This window comes from Ictidomys tridecemlineatus, chromosome 4 (assembly GCF_052094955.1).
Source record: "Ictidomys tridecemlineatus isolate mIctTri1 chromosome 4, mIctTri1.hap1, whole genome shotgun sequence".
In the NCBI taxonomy this organism is placed as follows: domain Eukaryota; kingdom Metazoa; phylum Chordata; class Mammalia; order Rodentia; family Sciuridae; genus Ictidomys; species Ictidomys tridecemlineatus.
Window position 1 is genome coordinate 19,488,084 of NC_135480.1, and position 17,207 is coordinate 19,505,290.

General features: G+C 55.4%; 1 long non-coding RNA gene across 1 annotated transcript; it reads left to right on the forward strand.

Moving 5' to 3' along the window:
* The first annotated feature begins 1,068 nt into the window (after positions 1–1,068).
* Positions 1,069–15,833, forward strand: LOC110598628 (uncharacterized). Its single transcript, XR_005733510.2, has 3 exons — positions 1,069–1,339; positions 6,415–6,553; positions 13,808–15,833. It is a non-coding gene; the product is annotated as an uncharacterized LOC110598628 (long non-coding RNA).
* Positions 15,834–17,207: the final 1,374 nt, after the last annotated feature.

The following is a 17,207-nucleotide window of genomic DNA, read 5'->3' on the forward strand; positions in this document are numbered from 1 at the left end:
GAGATGTGACAGGGGTCCTTTGCCCGCTCTGCTGAATGGTGTGCCATTGTTTGAGTAAATCTACTGTAATAAAGAGGAACAAAATTATGTCATTTGCAGGAAACTGGATGGAACTGAAGAGCATCATTTTGAGGCAAATCAACCAGACTCAGATAGTCAAGGGTTGTATGTTCTCTCTCATATGTAGAAGCTAGAGAGAAAAAAATAATTTTAAAAGGGAGTTCATGTAAACTAGTAGAGTAAGGGATGAGGTTCAGGGGGAGAGAGGAGGGAAGGAAAGGAGGAGGTTACTGGGGAGGGAAGTTGACCAAATTGTGTTATGTACAAGTAGAAATATGTCACCGTGAGTCCTACTGTAATGTATGATCATAAATAAAAATGTAGAATAAATTAAAAAATTTAAAGTGCAACAAAAAAGATTCTGGTGTCAGATTTCTGGGGGCAAATTATTTAATGTCTATACCTCAGCCTTCTCATCTATAAAATGGATTACTGTATCAGATTGTAGTGAGGATTAAATGAATGAATACACACAAAGCATTTAAGACTGACAATGGGAAGTTTCATAGAAAGGTTAGATATTAATAATAATCTTCTCCTTCTCCTTCTCCTTCTCCTTCTGTAGAGATTGAACCTAGGAGTACTTAACCACTGAGCCATATCCCCATCCCATTTTATATTTTTTAATTTTGAGACATGTTTTCATTAAGTTGCTCAGGGCCTCTCCTAGTTGCTGAGGCTGGCTTCGAACTGTTGATCCTCCTGCCTCAGCCTCCAAAGTCACTGAGATTACAGGCCTGTGTCACTGCACCTGGCAGCATACTAATATTCTTTGGGTGTGTGAATATATGGGTATAAAGAAAATGTAAAAGTAATGAAAAGAATAGATACATTAGTCAGGGTGGGGTCACCATCTCCTCTCCCTGCTAAGCACAAATGAGCATTTTCTGAAACATTTATCAAGTGATTTGGGGGCCTCAGGGATTTCCTGGTGGGATGGTGATGGGATGGGCCTAGGTGATAGGATGGGCCTAGACATGGCGTGGCTCTGCATGGTGTCTGGGATCTGGAAGTTGGAAATCCATTTCTTCACTCCACTCTGGGATGCCCGGATCTGAATTTAAATGCTGTTCCTTTGGATCTGAATTTAAATGCTGTTCCTTTCTCCAGCAGCTTTACTGGGGAGCAAGAAGACTTCTGCCCTGGAAAAGGTTCCCAGAAGGTGGACCACCCCTGAGCCTGCTGACCAGACAGCGGCTGTGAGAAAGCTTCCAGAGTGCAGCCTCCCAAGGGAAAGCAGCCCACCTTCTTGTCTCAGGGCTTTCTGTGGGATCAGCGGGTAGGTGGCAGTCTCTTACAGAAAGGCACCTGGCTCTCAGAGAGGTGAGCCACAAAGAGGCACAGGCACGCTCTCCCCCAGGACTCAGACTCGGCCTTTCTGAAAGGGATAGGCCTTTCTGGAACCTTTCTCAGGTTGTTCTTGGAGTGGCCTGGCCATCCTCCTCATTCCTGGGGTGCTTCCTCTCCTGAATCCTGAACCAGACATTGCCCAGTGACTCTGCAGGCCCCCCGCCTCTCCCCCTGCCACTCAGCAACGGTTCCATGATGCCCAAGAGCTCACACTACTTGCTAAGGCAGGCTCTCTGCTTTTGCAAGTGGTGGAGCCCCCATCTCACCCCAGGCAGGCCTGGGAAGTGCTCTTCACCAGCTCCCTGAGGTGAAATCCTGCTTCTCCCTGAAGCCTTCCTGGTTCACGCAGCCTGAAGACACTCAGTGCCGGTGTATCTTTGGGGCCCTGTATCCATAAGCTTCCTCTTTGTCCTGCCAGCATGGGCTCTTGGAAAACGGACAAGCTTTTGCCCACACTCTGAATAAAAGTCTATACACATCCATTCAGTCCTCCCTTTCCCAGGCGCCCATCACAGGTAGGCAAGTTGGTGTGACATCCTTGTGCATCTATGCCACTCTCATCTTGGCCCTTGTGGGGCCCTTTTTAATTTAATTTCTTTGTTTCTTTACATATTTGCTCACTTGTTATTGCCCCCCACCCCCAATCTCCTTGATTCCTGTTTGAGGGAACCTGAATTTTGGAATGATCTGATTGGTCTTTCTCTTTCTTTTCCAGTTCTGGAGGGGGGACCCATGCATCCTAGGCTAGTGCCCAACCACCAAGTCACACCCTCGTGCTGTTTTCTCACACCTATATGTATGTTTAGGCAAAATTTTGATTTAGCTTTTCTTATTTTTTAAAAATAACTGCTCTGCAATTTTCTTTCATATTAGAAGTCCTGAATAATTATTAACAAATTTACTTCTAGTTATTTTACATTTTTGTGGATATTTTGAAAAGCCGATTTCCCATTACACTTTGAATGGCTCTGTAGTGTACAAGAAGGCAGATTATTTCGATGTATTCCTTTATTTATTAATTTATTTTTGTAGCTGTTGATAGACCTTTATTTTATTTACTTATATGTGGTGCTAAGAATCAAACCCAGTGCCTCACACATGCTAGGCAAGTGCTCTACCACTAAGCCCCAGCCCCAGCTCCTTGATGTATTCCTTTTATACCTTGTAAACCAATTTCATTTTCAGGGTTCTAATAGTTTCTCAACAGATAGCCTTGAGTCTTTTAGACTCAGGATAATCATCTCCTCCACTAATAGGAAAAGTACTGGAAGGAATCACACTATTATTTATAAAGATACGATTTGGCTTGGTTTTGAACTTCACCAGAAGGAGACCTATCTTCAGGGACTGACTTTCTCCCCTGCATACTATGGTACTGGGTCACTCCTGATGTTGTGTGCCACGTGGGTCCTTTGCTTGCTCTGCTGAAGGGTGTGCCATTGTTTGAGTCAATCTACTGTAATTTATTTATCCACTCTCGTTAATGGGCACTTGGTTATTTCCAGACACTCTACTCAAAAACATGCAGCTGTGAACATTCTGGTCTGTGTGTGTTTCTCAGAGTATGTGCAAGAGCCTCTTTGGATTTTATGCCTGGGAGAGTTTGCTGGGTGACAGCCTCTGCTATCTTTCAGTTTTGTAAGGTACAAGCAGATTGTTTTCCCCAGTGGTTATCTGGAGTTGCGCTCTGACTGGCAGCGCAGGGCCCTCCTGTGCCCCGCCTCTTCTCCAGCTCTGGGTGCTGCCAGCCTGGTTACTCTTGCCCTTCTAATGGTGTAAAATAGCAACTCGAGGTGGTCTTCATTTGCATTTCCCTCCTCACTGGACGTTGAGCATCCCTAAGATGTTTATTGGACAATGTGTCTCCCCTTCTGTTTCTGCCTCTTGGTGACTTTTGTCTGTGCTTCTCTTGGATCCCTTGCTCTTTTTCTGCAAGATGGGGGCAAGAACTGTGCATGGATTTCGGGGTGGACCCGCCCCCCTGGTGCAGGGCTCACATCCTAGTCTGTGGCTTGCTTTTCACTTTCTCTCAGGTGTCTTCACCTTTCTCTTTCCCCTCCCACTCGGAAGACCTCGCTAGTGGACACGGTGTGTGTGTGGGGGGGGGGGGGTCTTGGGCCCCGAGAACCGGTGTAGACGGACCCGCTCCTCGTGTCCCTGGGGCTTCAAGGGACCCCTCCCTTTCCACTCGGGGCGGGCGGCCTGGCCGGGAGCCCTCGCGGGGCTGGGGTGGGCATCCCGGGCAGGGTGGGGGCGCCCCGGGTGATCACTTCCGCTGCCCACCTGGGGGCCGGCGCGGTGCGCTCGGCTGGGCAGCAGCGGCCGCAGCTCGGCTCCCCTGGGCCCTGGGTCCGGCTCCGGAGGCGGGGGCGGGGCCTGGCCTGCGGCGGGCGGGGGCGGAAGCTGCCGGAGCAGATAAGGGCCGAGGTCGGTCCTGCGGCGAGACGGTGCGGGGCGCCGCCTCCCCGCCCCCGCACCTCGCCGGCGGAGGCCCCCCCCCCCAGCTGGGCATCCTGGCCCGGGAGCCAGGGGAACGGTGGGGGTGGGGGCCAGCCTACCGCCCCGCTCGGGACAAGGGACAGGTGACAGCCGGGCTCCACGCCTCGGTTATCTCGGCGGGAAAATGGGGGTAGGAGCCCCATCTCCCCTCCCCCACGCCGCTGGGATAGAACCGGGGCCGGCGAGAACAGGCCTCTGATCAGGGCTGTGGTCCTGTTCTGCACGCGAGGCACTCCGCCACTCACGGGCCAGCCGCCACCTCCTGGCTCATCCCCAGAAGGCCCTTGAGCAGCCTCCTTCCCCGACCTCCCTCACCTGTGGAGTGGGAGTAATCCCGGTCAGAGCTGAGAGTGTGCAAGGAGGGGGACCAACCCTGGGCTGTTGGAAGCCAATGTCCCTCCTGCAGCATCTCCACACCAGGGGACTCACTTTTCTCCTCACATTAGGGTCAAGTCCCCCATCCAGTGACTCGGTTCTCAGATGCAGACCTGGGATTGAAACCCGCAAACATTCGTCCCCGTTCTAGCCACAGGGAATGCTGCTTTGTCACTTTTGAGGTTAAGTGCTACTGGCCCACTGTGTGCCTGCCCAGGGTGAGGAGCCAAGGGCATAAACCAGGAGGCTGCACACCCTTCTGGATTTTATACTCTTTGTTCTCATGGGCGCCTGAGGCTGGAGTTTTTCCAACTTTGACATTCTCCAGCTTGGATCAGGAGAAGTCGGAGAATCTGGAACGAGTGCTACGGTTGAGAAGCCGAGTGGCCAAGGGCCTGGGTGGTAGTGACCCTCCAAAAATTCCAAGTTGCTCTCCAGATGAGAAGAGGCGCCACTCTACTTATGGTTCACATAGAATCTCTGTGCGGCTGGCTGACTGGAGAACTGAGTTCTCATTTGAAAACTGCTCCTCTCTAGCCAGATGACCTGGCACCAGCCATTCTGAACCCCAGTCTTCTCATCTGAGAAAGGCAGATAATCTTGCAGATGCAAAAATTAAGACATTGCCTGATGAATCCACCAGCTGTTAAAACAGTCCTGGCTGAAAGGGAGGAGCCCTTGCCAGGGCAGAAGTTGGGGCCTCCAAGTTTTTGTCTTAAGGAGGGAGTCCCTTGGGTGGGAGCCGAGAAGTTCAGCTCCAGCATTGTCCCAGACTAGGAAGGGTCAGGGTGAGGCCAGGGGCCCTGGGGGGCTAGAGAACAGAAGGGAGCCAAGGTTCTCACCTGACTCAGGCAGGTGAGAGGGAGCAGAGGGAGGAAGTGGGGACTTCTGGGAGGAGGCAGGAGGGGGACTGTGGTGTGATGCTGGCCACACGATCACCCGAGGCCCCATTCCACAACCTCTCATATGTCCCTCATTGCAGACTTTCGACTTAGGCATTCGAATGGGGAAAACTGAGGCTCAGAGAGGTGAAGTCACTTGCCCAGGGTCACCCACTACACATGCTCCAGAGCCTGGACTCCTGTAGTCACTGCCTACAGTGGTGTGCTCCCTGTCCTCCGACTAGGAAACAGAGCCTCAGGGTGTCCCCATGCCTGCCACACCCTCCCAAGAGCTTCAGGCTGGTGGCACTTAGGAGATATCATCAGGAGGAGAGGTGGCTCAGTGACAGCAGAGAGCTGGAGTGAGGGAGTGAGCTCACCATCTCAGGCCAGCTTCAAGTAGAGGCATCTGGAGCCTCCATCTTTGCTTGCTGATAGCCAAGGAGCAGGAGGAATGTCTCAGGGGCGTAGGGGACATGGTTCATAGTGGTCCTAAAACTAGCCAAAATTTGTCTGAAATTTCTGATTTTACCTAGAAACTCACACAAGTTTTCAACCTTTTCTTTAATAGTGGGATCCCCCGACCCCTTTTTAAAACATTTCCCCTCTCAGTCTTCTACCTGAGTGGACGCTCTAGGCCAGGGCAGCAGGCCGTGGTTCTGTTCTGTGGCTGTGTATACCCCGTGCGAGCACTGTGGACCACAGGCCCCCAGGGCTTGGGAGAAGAAGAGGGACCGGGCTGAGTAGAGACCTTGCCTGTTGTCACAGTCCGGGGCCAGCCCAGCTTCTGCTCGGAGAAGTGCTGTCTTCTCCCACAGACACATGTTCACAGCCCGACAGTCTCATAGCAAATCTCAGATGCCCTTCCCCTCCCTTCGTCCTCTGAGGGTCTTTGGTTCATGGTGGTCACTATCTTCATGCCTCTCTGCTAGGCAGCCTACATTCATGTCCCCAGACCAGCACGACCCAGGGATTTTTGTGCCTCTCAGGAAGAAACTTGAGCACAGAGGCACCTGGTCCAGGGATCACCGTGAACCGGGTCATTGGATGCCCAGGGAGAGTCTCTGGGCAGGTGGGGCACCTGCGCCAGAGGAGAGATCTGGGTGCTAGCTAGGGAGGCAGGAGGAAGGAGGGAAGGGGAGGGAAGGCCTTGGGGTGTCTGGGGGCTGCTGCCTGGCAGGTCCCTGTGCCCAGGCTAGGGAAGTTTCTTATTTCTCCTGTTCTGACTTCCCCCTTTGATTTATTATAGCCATGAAATGCTCTGCTCTCTTCTCTTTTCCTTGCTGTCCCCCGGGGCTGGAGGAACACAGGCCTCCCAGGCACCCGGCCTCAACCTTGCTGGACTCCCGTCTCCTTCCAGGGGCTGGGCCTAGGGGCCAGAAACAGAGGTGAGTTGGGCAGCAAGGGGAGGAAGGGGAGGGACCCAGCCTCTCAAAGGCAGGACCTTCGGGGGCAGGCAGCGTCTTGCCTGGGCAGAGAGTGAGGCAGGTGTGGATTTGGCAGCAGCAGGCTCCCTAGGGTGGTGGGGTGGAGAGCTCTGGGTCAACGCCTCAGTAAGGCTTGGGAACAGGCCTTGTCATGTCTGAAGGCCTGGCAGCCCTCAAATGCCAAATAGTAGGTCACAGAATGGTGTCTCTGTGACCCCTGACCCCGTATTTGGATTAAAGGGTAGCCAAAGTAGGCCTGGCTTAGGCCCATCTGGGGATTGGGCTGAGAATCCAGAGGAAGGAAGGCCTGAGGCTCTGGTCCCCAGGTAGATTCCGGGCTCCTCCAGGTCGCAGCTGGACAGCGCTCTGAGGCCTGGCCCACGGGGGGAGTCTGTCCAGCTCCTCGGCAGGCAAGGTGGCAGGAGCATTTCTCCTAGCCCCTGTGCGGTGCCTGTGGTAATGGGGCTGTTGGCGTTTTGCAATGGGCCGGGGGTGGGGAGGCAGTGCACACATGCTTCCTGTGGTGACTGGGCGCTTCCTGTTTTCTCAGGCGCCGGCCTTGCTGCTGCCGATGTGGAAACAGGGGCAGCTGCAGCCAGGGCGGCTCCAGGCTGGGCACCCTGACCCTGCCCAGAGGAGCCTAAGTGGGCCCACAACCCCCCAGGCCCCAGACCTGGCCAGTAGATGGCCTGAGTTCCCCCCACATGAAACCCCTACCCCTCCCTTCCCCAACAGCTTCCACCAAGGGGAAGGGGCCAGGCAGGGCCGAGCAGTGGTCCAGGAGGCCAGAGGGCCGGGGTGAGAGCTCCAGGCTGGGAGTCAGGGCACGTGGCTCTGGGCTCGGCTTTGTCTGGAGCTGAGCACCACTGGCCACCTCTCACCCACTCAGGCCTCTTTTTCTTTTTCTAGTACATGGCACCAGGAGGGAGAATCCTAGCCCATTTCTGCCCACTCATTGAACTTTACTTCCCAAGAGGCAAAGCTCTGGGGACGGCACTGAGGCTGGGCCTCCCAGGTGCGGTGTGGGGAAGACCTAGGGAGGGGGACTGGAGAGGCAGGAGGGGGTAGGAGAGCACATGCCAGGTGGGGGCCAGATGAAACAAGGCTTGGCAATGGGGGCCAGGACCAGTGTGAACAGAGAGAGTGGAGGGACAGAGGGACATAGCGGGCGACAAGTTGATTCAGAAGGACTCCAACATGGGAGGAAGGTTGTAGGAACCTCTTCATCCCGGCAAACCCCAGGAAAGGGTCTGACACCCATCAAAGGAAGACGTGGTCATGTGCAGGGTGGGGGCGGGGCCCGGCTTCCCATCTGCCAAGGGGATGGAGGCCCCTGGAGTGTGACACAGGGGTCCTTGGAGACCTGTGCCTTTCCCCACCTGTCAGTCTGCCTAGAGGGTCATCATTAGGGTCAGGTCTTGGGATTCAGTGCTGCTGTCTTCCTGAATCTGTTTTGTTTTGTTTTAAGCTGATATTGCAAGAAAGGGAGGGGAGATGACTTTGCTTCTTGTTGAGTTTGCTGACGGCGTCTGGCCTTTGGAGGAGGAACATCTTCGCAGAAAGGCCAAGGCCCAAGCAAGCCCCTGGGGCCTGACCAGTCCACTGATTGAATCAGCCACCCCCTTGGTCCAGGACGTTCTGAGATGCCTGCCCCACGAGGAGCTCCCCCTAAACCCAAGATCTACCATCATAGCACAGGGACCGGGCCCAGCCAAAGAGGCCTCAGAGGTCCCACAGATCCTGAGGCCCAGGCTGAGGGGCCATTGGGCCAGGCTGGCCCTTACCATCCTGTGCCCACGGCCAGCCTGAGTGCTGAGTCTGCGGCACAGCAGCTGCTTCTGGCCACAAAGGCCCAGTTATAAATAAGCCCCATGTGGCCAAGTCATCAATTCTGCAGAACTCTGGCCCAGCTGCATCACTACAGTGACCACAGGTCAGGCTGCCCAGGGTGGACCCCAGAACCCACCCACCCAGGCCGAAGGCTAATAGGCTCGAAGCCCCCTTGGGTCCTCAAATTTCTGTGTGAGCATCTGCAGCTCTTGAAACTTGGGCCTCCCTGGACACAGGCCACAGAAGGGACAGGGCCCATCCTGCCTGCACAGAGCCAGCAGCTATTTACAAACCGAAACCCGGAGAAGTGAAGTAGCTGTGGCCAAAGTGGCTCCAGGCCCCCAGCCCCCACTCCCACTCCATCCCCGGCAGTGCCCCCCCATGGCTTCCTCTTTCCTTCCCACACAGCACCCCAACCTCCTACTGCCTGGCCAGCTTGGACAACCTGAAGCCACCCCATGGTGACCCCCAACCCCGTAGCCACCTGCCCAGGGCTCCGCTTCTCCTCTTTACCCCAGGACCCTGTAAGTGTGAGCTCCTTGAAGCAGCTCCCCGCCCCCCCACCACACACACTGGACCCAGCCCACCCCCGTCTGCACGAGGCACATTCCCACAGTTCTCAGTTCCCCTTCAGGATTGGAAAAGCTCCAACCCCAATGGGCGCCATGCTGCTGGCCCTTGCCTGAGGGCGGCTCCTTTGGGTGCCTTTGACCTTCACAGCAGACAAGTAGGGGGTCAGGAGATGGGGTGTGCTCCTCTGTATCCGAGGGTTGCTTCTGGCCGGAGGCCATCACCCTACTCGTTGTCAGCCCCCTCATCAGGCAGGTGTGGGTTGTAGGCCCCTGTGCAGGGCAGATTGGGTGGGGACAGATGGACAAGGGTGGAGACCACAGCTCAACACTGCTTAGGAGCTGGTGTGTCGGCTGGTGCTGCAGCAGTGACAGGGAGAGAGAGCATATGACCATCCCTGGTGGCAGTGTCCCTCGCATTGACACGAGGTTGACCGCTCCCCTTCGTCTGTATTCCCCTCAGAAAAGGCCTGTTTTGTCATCTCTGTCATAAGTTGGAAACTGAGGCTCAGGGGGGACCATGGGTCTGCGGCTAAAGGGTCTGGACTGAGATTCTAGATTCCACAAGGAAAATCTAAGCCCACGGCCTCGCTCTTCTGACCCCTGGCTCCACTGTGTACCTCAGTCTCTCTCCCAGAAGGGTGGACACTTCCCAGCACTGTGACAAGGATGGAGCAGAGGGGTCTGGAGCTCAGGCCTTGGACTCCAGGGCCACATGGCCTTCCCTAGCCCCGCCATGGGTGCCCACTGGCCCCTGCCTTTGCCACAGGCCCTGCCCCATTCCTTCCCTCTGGCCACATCCCGCCGAGGGAAACCCCTGGGTGATCGCCTCCTGCCGCAGCCAGCTGGTCCACGGAGTCCCACCTCTCCTCTCTGAGCCGCAGATTTCAATTTTGTGAATTGTCACAAATACCTGGAGCCAGCTGGTCCTGGGTGTGAGCTGTCTATATAGCTAGGGCTCAGCTCTTGCCCTGGGGGAACCCATAGTCCTATGGGGACTTCAGACAAGTCCTGTGACCTTCAAGGTAGAAACTGAGGCTGTGGGACGCTGCCTGGGGGGGGGGGGAGCACTGCTACTTGGGATGGGCCCTGAAGGACAGGAAGGAGTTCTCCAGCAAGAGCAGGGTGATGGGAGCTCAGTGCTGAGTCACAGCCCCGTGCCTTGGCTTCTCAGCTCCCATGGCCTGGAGGGCCGGTCCCTGCTGTGAACTCCTGCCCATCTGTCAAGGCCCATGGACATGCCATAGCACGACCAGGCTTCGCCTGGCCTGGTGGCTCCTCACCTCCACTTCTCTCCTAGGGCCTGGAACAGACCCAGAGGTGAGGCTTCCTTGGTCCTAATATGCTCGCCAGCCCCACCCGGCCAGGCGTCTGCTCCCGGGCTCCAGCCCCCGCTGTCCTCTGCTCCGAAAAGCACCGTTTCCCTTTTCTGGGTGACCACACACGCCATGCACAGGGAATTTCCATCGCAGCCTGCGGAGCCTCTGATTCACTCAGGCCCCTCATGCAGTTAACTCCTCCAGGTCTGGCCTCCTGCTCCAGCACCCTGGCTGCCCCCAGCCCTAGCCAGACCTCTGGGCCACTCTGCACTGACCTTGGGCCCCGTAGACTCCAAGATGAATTCGGCGACCATCTCAGTGGTCCACTAGAGTCCGCTCACCTCCTCCACACTCATAGACCCAAGGCAGCTTTGGGCCGAGCTCAGGTTTGCGGGTAAGACAAGCCTGGGCTTAAGTACTGATTCTGGCCCTTAGTCCCTGTGTGGCCTGGAGCCCGTGGAAGCACCCACCCTGAGCTGGTTTTGGTCTTTAAAATGGAGATAACTCCTGCCCGTGGCCTCTCAGCCTACAGCAGAACTCAGTAACTCTTAGTTTGTTTGTTTTTCTTTTCTTTTCAAAGAGCTTTGCTTGTCCTACCACAGGGTCCCTACCCCGGCCCTTCTCCTGGGCTGGCTCTCCTCCCAATAGCTGGTTGCTCAAGGAGGGTGAGAGGGACGTGCAGCCTTGACCCCCAGGGTGGTGGGGCCTTGTCCAGTGGGCAGAGAGGCTGTCTCAGGCCTCTGCTCTACCAGCTTCCTGGCTCCCCACATTTCTGCTTTTCCCAGGAGCAGTGGAGAGGCCTGGGGTGAGAACTCCAAGGGGCTGAGGACCGAGATGCTGAGCCCTGGGGACAGGGCTGAGCTTCCTTCCCTCTGGCGGGCACCTAGTCACACACAGACATCATACCTGCGTTCTCACAGGCCCATGAGGTGTGTCCCATTGCTGTTCCCATTTTGCAGATGAGGAGACTGAGGCCCCAAGAAGTATCTTGCCCTCAGCCACAGAATGAGAGAGGAGGGTCAGGGATAGTATTTAAGGTCTTCAGAGGTGAAGACCTGATCTCTGCAGGACTCAGTAAGCATTTGTAAAGGCCAACCGAGGATGGACTTTAGTTCCAACATGCACTAATTGGAACCCTACTGTATACCAGGTAAAGACTTGCACAGAGTAGCCTTTAGTTGACCTAGCACCGCTCCAGGACCTGTAGAACAGGGTGCCTGAGCTCTGGAGAGAGGGACGAACTCCCCAGAGGCCTTGTGGCCAATCCCTGGGGGGAAGATCCTGGTGAGCATAGAGACCAGGGGACCTAGAGGGCAGAGGAGGGCAGAGGGGGCTCCACAGAGGAGGGTCTGGGTGGGGAAGCAGCTCCTCCTCAGTGAGCTGGTGTGGTGCTGCCCGTGGTGAGCAGACGGAAGTCGCTGTGGGTGGCGGTGGGTTTGAGGTGCCGGAGGCTGAGTGATGTGGCCAGGAGGTGAGCGCCCCATCTGTAGGCCTGGTCAGCCCGAGACAAGGGTGTGGTGGAGGGGGGGCTTCAAATCCCAGCGCCTGGACTCTGAGGAGGCAGGACTCTGGGGAGGCAGGTGCTCTGGGGGTTTGTGCCTGGGGCTGCAGGGCTGGGGCACCCGAGTGGAAGGAGAGACTGAGGAAAGATGGGGCAAACCGGGAAGGGGGCAGTCTGAGGAGGCAGCCTGAAGGAGGTGAGCCTTAAAAGAGAGGCCCAGGGGTGTGGAGGGCCGTGGGCCTGTGAGCCAAGGCTGTGGGAGATTGAGAAAGAGGTTCTGGGAATGTTGAGCAGCGCCTTCTGGCTGGGGTGGGGTTGGGGCTGCGTGGGGTGGAGGAGGGGGAGGCTGCCAGCTCCCCGTGTTGGAGGCCCAGCGCAGGCTTAGAGGCCTGAGAGCTAAGGAAGGCTCCTGGGGAAATACCCGCAAGAGACCCACAGGCTCAGCTCCAGAACACAGGCCCTCGGGCCACTCTGCAGCAGCTCTGGCCCCACTGCCAGCCTCGTGCCCTTGGGCAAGCCCCCTCACCTCCCTGGGCTGCATCCCCCCATCTGTGAGGTGGCACTGACCAGGTCTGCCCCCCAGGAACAAGGAAGGGGAAGGGGCCAAGGCAGGTAGACAGTAGGGGCTCAGTCAGGGCCAGCCTGGCTTGCGCCTCAGGAGCATCTGCCGTGGTGGCCAGCGAGGGTCAAGGTCTCAGGCAGACCTGAGCGTGCATCTCCCCAAGGCCTGGGTTGACTGAGCCACTTCTGAGCCTCAGTGGCCGCCTCCGTACCTGAGGGATGATCATGGCACCAGCTTGAGACTCGGATAGGAGCGCACGCACCCTGCAGTGGGCCCTTTGATCTGAGTTAAAACCAAATCCCACACTCCCCTCTTCAAGGTCCTACCCGACCTGGCCCTGTCTGGCCTCACCCCCTGCCATTTTGGCTCTGTTCCCAGGGACCACCTCACCCTCCTGGGACATGGGCGCTAGCTGGGCCCTGCTTGGAACTCCTCCTCCAGACACTGCCGGGTGCCCTCCCTCAGCTGCCTCTAGGGTTTGCTCAAAGGTGACCTGGAGGAGGTCCTCCCTGCTGTGCCCCAGCCCAGGCTTCTCCCAGCTGCGATTCCTCTCTAGTGGCCATTACTTTCTGGCATGCGGGGACACACGCCATCTACTGTGTCCCGGCTCCTCTCCTGCCAGAAAGCAGGCACCCTGAAGGCCAGGAGGCGAAGGCCTTCCTCCCCTGTCAGCCGCATGTGAGGGCCCTGCCAGTATCTGCTGGCCATCTTCGTGCTCTAGGGAGCCAGCAGTGCTGTGACCAAAGTTTGGGGAGCGCTGAGGGGCCCTAGTGACCCAGGCTGGGGCCCCAGGGTCCTTTTCCCAAGTGTCTCAACCCTGAGAGGAAGTTGCAAGACAGCCATCTCGGTGCACGCCATTTCCCGGCCCAGGCTCAGCTCGGTCGGGCCGACTTTCCCAGCCCTGGGCGTGAGGCCTGCGTTTCTGAACATGCGCTGTCACAGCTCCTGGGGGACGGTTCATAGGAAAATGGGAGGGGTGACATTTCCTCACTTCCCAGCTCTTTTAGGCCCAGGGTGAGGGGTCTGTGAGGTCCGGGGTCAGGTTCCCCTCTGTGGGCTCAAGCTCTGGGGACGCCTGCCCGTTTCCTGCTGCTTACCCACCCTGCAATTGCATTAGCACCCAGCCAACCCCCATGGGCCACCAGCCCAGTGGGGGCAAAGGGCCACCCCACCCCAGGCCTGCCTGGCCTCCGTGTCACTCTGCAGGTCACCCACTTGTCCAACAGGGTGGGGAAAGATCACCGACATGCACTGCGGGTAGGAGGGTAAGAGGTGCAGTGTTATTAAGGTCACTATGACAATAGCTGTCTACTTATGGGTTAAAAGTGCGTTGCCCTTCAACCTGGTGATTCAACTTTTGGAAACTTATCCTAAACATAAGCCTGTTATGTATAAACCTGCACGTGTGTGATTCACCACATTTTCTTATTGCAGCCTTATTTGCAGCAGCAGAAGACTGGAGACACCCGGTGCCCATCAATAGGGGACTGATTACAGAGATCAGGACCCTGGAAAAGGGTCCAGCAATGACAGCGAACACAGCAGGTTGTGACAGAAGAAGCCGGGCCCCAGAGGCTGGGCACAGCATCCTTCTCTTCCTCTCAAGATTCCAATCTGTTCAGATAAAAACTAAGCTACAACGTTAGAGATGTTCATGAAGAAAAGTAAGGGGTGGGAGTGGAGGTGTGGCTCACGGGAGGGCTCCCGGCTGGCACGCATCAGACGCAGTTCTGCACCGTACCAAGCGGGGAAAGTGTAAGGAAATAATTTCTAAAAAAAAAGTTAGGACAGAAGTAAGGGGATGTTTGAGGTGCTCTGGGTCCTGGCAATCTTTTATTTCTTTTATTTCTTTTCCTAATTTATTTTTTAAATTTTTATTTATTTTTTTCCTTTTTTTTCTTTTCTTTCCCCAGTGCTGGGTCAAACCCAGGCCTTATATATGCTAGACAAGTGCTTTCCCATTGAGCCACACCTTCAACCCTTCTTAAGTTGCTTAGGGTCTTGCTAAATTGTTCAGACTGGCCTCAAACTTGAGATCCTCCTTCCTCAGCCTCCTGAGCTGTTGGGTTTACAGGTGTGCGCCACCATGCCGGCAATGTCTTCTTTCTTTCTTTCTTTTTTTGGTGGTGCTAGGGATTGAACCCAGGCCCTTGTGTATGTGAGGCAAGCACCCTACCAACCGAGCTATATCCCCAGCCCAATGTTTCAGTTCTTGACCTGGATAATGTTCACATAGTGTTAGCTTTATAATTAAATTGTACATAAATATGTTATGTGCCCTTTTTTATGAATGTGTCTTTCATGATTTAAAAATCTCACAGCCTAAAGAGGGGACACACACTTATACTTCCAGCTACTTAGAGACTGAAGCAGAAGGGTCTCTTGAGGTAAGAATTGAGGATAGCCAGACAATACAGAAAGACACTGTCCCCCCAAAAACATCACAGCACAGATGCTCCTCTGCATCCTGGTAAACTAAGTCAAACATGCAATTGATACACTTGACTTACTACACGTCCCAGCTCAGTAACACGGTGCACTGTAGCTAAGCCTTCACCCTCAAGATCCTGTGGTGAACAAGGACTGTGGTGGCTGCCACTGCAGCATCTGGAGAGTCTCGGATTGCGTATCACTAGCCCTAGAAAAGATTCCAAGTTCTGGGGCTGGGGTTCTGGCTCAGTGGTGGAGCGCTCACCTAGCACATGTGAGGCCCTGGGTTCGATCCTCAGCTCCAAAAATATAAATAAATAAAATAAAGGTATTGGGTCCAACTACACTAAAAAATAAATATTTAAAAAAAAAGATTCAGAATTCAAAATTCAAGCTGAGCACCGTGCACACCTGTAATCCCAGCTATTCGGAGGTTGAGGCAGGAGTATCACAAGTTCAAGGTCAGCTCAGCAATTTAGCAAGATCCTGTCTCAAAAACAAAAAGGAACCAGGGATGCAGCTCAGTGTAAAGCCCTCTTGATTCAATCCCGAAACAGGAAAAAAAAAATCAACATTTGAAGAACTTCAGTAGAAATTTCTACTGAACGCACATCCTCTTCATACCATCATGAAGTCAAAAAATCCCAAGTCGAACCATTAAATCAAAAAATCCTAAATTGAAGCATAGTAAGGAAGAGACCTTCTGTACATCTAAACAGTGGAATACTATACAGTCCTTAAGAAGGGCAAGACAGCTCTGTAATCATTAATGTGGAATGGATTTAGGGGGAAAGAAACAAGGGGAAGTGTAATGTATTTAGTGTGATTCCTTCTGTATAAAATAGAAAATTGACTCTATCTATCTACATGCTTATATCTGCTTAGACCATCTCTAAATGGACACAAGAGGACCAGGTAACAGGGGAGACCGTCTGTGGAAGAGGAACTGAGCACTTGCTGACCTTTGTGCTCTTGGTATTTTGTACCACGTGTCTGTATTATCTATCCCAAAAATAAAATAATGAAAACATTTTTTCTTCCTCTGTTCCCTGGAGACCCCAGGATTCTTGGTTCCAAGCCAGTTTCCTTCCGACCAGAACGAGTCAGAGCCGCGTTCTGGCAAGGTGTACCTGGTGACGTCTGGCGAGTCTCAGACCCCGACTCCCACTCGCCTCACTGTACAGGAAGGAGGCTGGGGCCATGCCCTGGGCGCCGCTGCCTCCTGGCCTCTGCTGTCCGTGTCCCCCACCTTGCCTCTTGTCCCCCGCCCGTCTCCCTTCCCCTGTCCCTGCCTCTTCTCTCCTGTCTCGCCCTTGGCCCTGGGCAGTCTCCGGGCTCTCTGCACCTGTCAGTTCCATTTTCTCTTTCCCTTCCTCTCTGCTCCTGCCTTTCCTGCTCTCTCCCTGCCTCGGCTTCACAGGGCCCCCCCTTCCTTCTGCCTGCCTCCCTCCCCGGTGAGCCCTGCCGGAGCCCCTGCAGGCTGTGGGACGCTGCGGCTGCGGGGTCTCTGATCTCCTGGGGTGTGACCCTGAGGGTGGATGCGCTGGCCTGTCAGGCACGCAGACAAGATGCCGTCCTTTGTAACCCTGGGCTGGTGGATTGCCAGACCCTCCTGTCTCTCAGGATGAAACGTCTCACAGAATAGGGTTCCAGGGTGGAGGGTCGCGTCCCGACAGACCTAGCCGGAAAGCACCTGAAGCCAAAGAAGCTCAGCTTCGTGGGCTTGGGCTGCGGTGGCCCTGAAACCCCCCACCTCCACCGCCAGGGTCTACGCGGAGTTCCTGGGAACCTGGATCCTGCTCTTCCCAAGGACTGGAATAGGAAGGAGCAGGTCCCCGGGGATGTGGGGAAGAGGCCTCTGTTGTCCTCTGGGAGGCGGGAGCTGGAAGAGGGGCGGGAAGGTGGCGTGGCCACAGGTGGGAGCAGCTCACAGGGCACGGGGCGCGGGGCGCGGGGCATTCTGGCCCCTTCCAGAATGTTCGGTCGTGAGCTTCTCTCTCACGGAACCTAGGGCCTCGTGCCTGCTCAGCTCTGGTCTACCTCAGAGCCACCAGGGCCACCTGGGTCTCTCTTTGGTCTGCCTCACGTAGGCTCCTTGGCCTGGGCCAGACTTGGACAAGGGACTCTTTCTTCCCCTTGGACCTCTTGAATCTTAATCCTCCTGGAAACGTGGCCTCCTGCCCACACTCACGAGGCAGAGCTCTGCCCTCGCTCTGCAGGTCACGAAGCCCCTGGGCTTGGCTCTCGAGGCTGTTGGCCTTGCTTCCGGCCACCAGGACGGCAGCTCGCTGTCCCCATGTTCTTTTCCAACTGCTTGCCCCCACCCTTCCCAGGCCACCCTACCTGTGACGGTGACCTCCCTCACACCCCCCTCTCCCGTGCTCTCCTCCACAAAGACCCTCGG